Genomic DNA, 4,189 nt, shown 5'->3' on the forward strand with positions numbered 1-4,189 from the left:
TAACAAGTGTAGCGAATTTGGGGGGCATTTGCTACCAAGAATGAACCTGTATCGAATCCCGACACGGCTTGAATTGTTGTTTTGTATGCTTTATTTTCCTTTAGTGTGAAAATCTGAGAGTAGAATAGCATCCGGCTTCTTCCGAGAATCCTCGTTCCTCTTACCCCGTAAATCTGTCATCATCATCCATAACTTTTTATTATGAAAACCCGTCTCTTTTTGTCAAACTGCTCACCCTCTTCAGGATTCTAATTTATAGAAGGGTAGCCTAAATGTGTTAAGCCTAAACACCACAGGAGTTAACTCTTGTTTGTCTCAAATAAGAGAAATGGCTTAAACTATATATGTAATATCAAGTTCAAATCGAAAACGTAATGTTAGCTAAATTGTTTTGATTGTAAATTAAGGAAGTCATTGAAGATAGAATTGGAGGAAAACGTGAGATTGACAAATGTACTCTAATTGTTTCAAATCAGTGCACATAGCACAGAAGCAGGAAAATTAAATAGTTTATACAATAGAGCATTCAAAGACTGACATTAATTGCTCAAAATGTAATTAGAGAATTCTGCTGAGGGCTTTTGTGCTCAGTGTGAATTAAGAGGAAGGGAAGAGTACTGTTGAGTAATACATCAATTAAAAATGATGCTGTATATACAGTTAAATAAACCCCACAGAGAGACAAACAATTGAACACAAATAATTACAATGATATATAATTAACTGAAAATGGAGAGCGACTGATTGCTGGCTCCATCAGAATGCCCAGCCTGTAAGGAGCAGAGCACGGGGCTGACTGAGGGACAGCCGAGCATAGGTGTGGAGGTCAAAGACAGAGGCCCAGCCGGGCACAGGTGTGGAGATCATGAACAGAGGCCCAGCCGGGCACAGGTGTCGAGAGCATGGACAGAGGCCCAGCCGGGCACAGGTGTCGAGGGCATGGACAGAGGCCCAGCTGGTGGTGGAGTAGCCCGTACAGGAGCAGAGGACTGATGCGGGTAGAGGTGTGGGCTGGATGGTGGGATGGGACCTCCATGTAGTCCTCGAGTCATCTGATTGGCAGATTGCGTCACTCTTCATCAATGCCACCAAATACTCAGCATACCACAGAGCATTTTCAACCACCCACTTGGAGGTCTGCTTCCTGTAAAGGCTGAACTGCATCTCGTGTTGACCCAACAAGTGTGCCTTGTTGCTGGGTTGCCACCTCGGAGCAGTACATTCCTCCTGGCTCAATTTATCCGGAGATATAGCCCTGGTGTACTCTCTTTTAGAAGTATGTCTCCTGAAATGGCAAGCATTCTTACTGTCAAAAATCTAATAAAATGTAATCAAATCGTATTCGTCATATACACAGGATACAGTGGGGTGTAAGCAGTGCAATGAAATGCTTACTTGCAAGCTACCTCTCAACATAGCCCTTATGTCATACCCCTCCCAAAACAAATGCTAACCTCCCCTGTTATAGTAATAGTGAGAGGTTAGCATGTCTTGGGGGTAAGATATTTGTGCGTCTGTAACGTTCTCACTCATCATTATTCACAATTCATCAGGACTATCCATAATCCACATTAATGTAGAAGTATTTAGAAACATATTCAATTCTTATTTACAATAAGTGTCTCCAAAATGACATTATTTACCAGTCATTTCTATTGGGCACAAAATAATCTGAAACACAACCAAAACAAACAGCAAATACACCAAACAAGTTTGTAGAGTCACAAACTTGATGTAATCATTGTGTGCTAGGAATATGGGACCAAATACTAAACTTGACTACTTTAATAGACATAAATGAATTTGGTCCCCTAAAATGGTGGGACTATGTACAAAAAGTTATGTAATTTCTAAACAGTTCACCCGATATGGATGAAAATACTTTCAAATTAAAGCTGACAGTCTGCACGTTGTATCATTTCAAATCCAAAGTGCTGGAGTACAGAGACAAAACAACAAAACTTTTCACTATCCCAATACTTTTGGAGCTCACTGTGTATTTAGTTTGTATTCCAACTCTTTGCTTCTCCTGAGATAGCCGTTGATCATGACTCTCAGTTCCATTACATCACACAGAAGAGTCATTTGGACGAAGGCGTCTTCTTTACGGGGGAGTTTTGTTAAGAGCCCCGAAACTCGGTCTGAACATGAACACGCATCGCCTACGGTACGGTTTTGAAAGCATAAGGACCTTATCTTTCATATCAGCGATAAATAATTTTCAAAAAACAAAAGGTTAAAATTATACTCACCTTTATAGGGTTAGTGTTACCACACAGCCATATCTCCATGTTACTGCGCTTCATTACAGAAAACAGACGGAAGACTGTCGACTACCTGTGCTAAAAAGCTATCTGCGTCTCCTAACACCTGTGTGTGAACGGAAGACGGACGCCACAAACATGTTGTCACTAAAAAATACGGTTAGCTGCAACTGTGTACAGTAAGTGTGTATTTAGCATTTGAAATTATTTTGATGTGATATGAAAGTAGAGGGATTTATGTTCCTAGAACCGTACCGGAATTGGGAATCAATCCACGTTTTGGCTGCCAGAGCCAATTATACACTTTAAAAATAACATTTAAGGTCCTTGGACTAAGGAGTAACATTAGGCTCCCTTAGTCCATTATTGGGCTACCTCTCAACAGTGAAATATCTAAATATCAACAATAGAAGTAACAACAGACACACAACAAGGCAAGTGGTAAACAAATATTAAAAGGTTTAAGAGTAGGAGTAAAACTAGCACTAACGATATGTACTATGAAATGTGCTATGTCAACAAGTAGATAAATTGAGCAGTACAAATAAATAGTACAAAATTATAGCAGCAATTATGGGAGTGAGTGACCGTACGTACGCGTGTGCAAGGGCCGCAGCTTTTGTGGAGCGATAAGTAACGATGCTTTGTGGGTGACAAGTTGTCGATGTGTTCAGAGGGTCCCTGACTAAAGCCCAGGTTGGGGCAAGTACAGGGATTGAAGCAATACTGTTACAGAGAGTCAGTGGAAATAGTCTCTTAAGGTGCAGGTGAACAGCGGGTTCTGCAGGTGGACAGCTAGGCTTTTCAACCGTCTCATGGCCTGGTGGTGGATGCTCCGTTACAGTCTGCCAGACTGAAGCGGAGAGACAGTATATCAGTTGGTACAGCATGGCGCTTGCAACGCCAGGGTTGTGGGTTCGATTCCCACGGGGGACAGTATGAAAAAAGAAAAAAAAAAGAACATATGCACTCACTAACTGTAAGTCGCTCTGGATAAGAGCGTAGACAAATGACTAAAATGTAAAACAGGCCGTGGCTGAAGTCCTTGGTGATCTTCCGGGGGACAGTGCAGCTGCCTTTACAGGCGGTGATGCAGCCAGACAGGAAGCTCTCAATGGTGCATCGGTAGAAGCTGATGTCTTTCAGGACAAGGCTCCCATCTGACAACATTTTGAAGATGGGCCATTCCATGTCTGCTATTGAAATAAGGGAGGGGGAGGGGGTGACAAACTATTTAGACAACCTGTCAAAACACACAGCTAGCTACTGTTACTTTAAGTACTGTAGCTAGCTAAATTGTTAGCCAACTGTACTAACGTGATGTAGCCTAATGCACTGATTTTACCTGCTAGCAAGCAAGACATTTCACAGATTAAGTGAATTTCTTCATATCTCGTCCGTCTGCTAACGTTAACGTTACCTTGACACGGTCAAATAAATTATCCAGCTAACACCTGCTAAACAACGTGGGAATATGCATATTTCAATAGTTAATATAGCTAGCTAATCGTTGGACATTCGGGTTGCTAAATTTAGCTCGTTTAGTTAGCTAGTAGCTAAATCGTTTGGTTTTCATAAAAAAATATATTGTAAAGAAATAGACATTTGTAGGCAGCACATGGTGGGCGTTCCATACACACACAGAGCCAATCACTGGCATGCAAACATTGACAACAGGAAAAGGTTTGCTGGCGGGAATTTCGGTCGTCACTAGTTACCACAGCCACAAAGTCATTATTATGGTTAAACCCCGCCTATTTCTAAAAAGGATCTTCTTAAAATCTAGCTTCTTAAAATCTAACTTTAACCCTAACCACACTGATAACCTTATGCCTAACATTAAATTAAAACCGAAAAGGCAATTTTTGTTTTCATACATTTTTATGATATAGCCAGTTTTGACTTTGTGGCTGTGGTAGCTAGCT

This window comes from Coregonus lavaretus, assembly GCF_964263955.1.
Source record: "Coregonus lavaretus genome assembly, chromosome: 9".
In the NCBI taxonomy this organism is placed as follows: Eukaryota; Metazoa; Chordata; class Actinopteri; order Salmoniformes; family Salmonidae; genus Coregonus; species Coregonus lavaretus.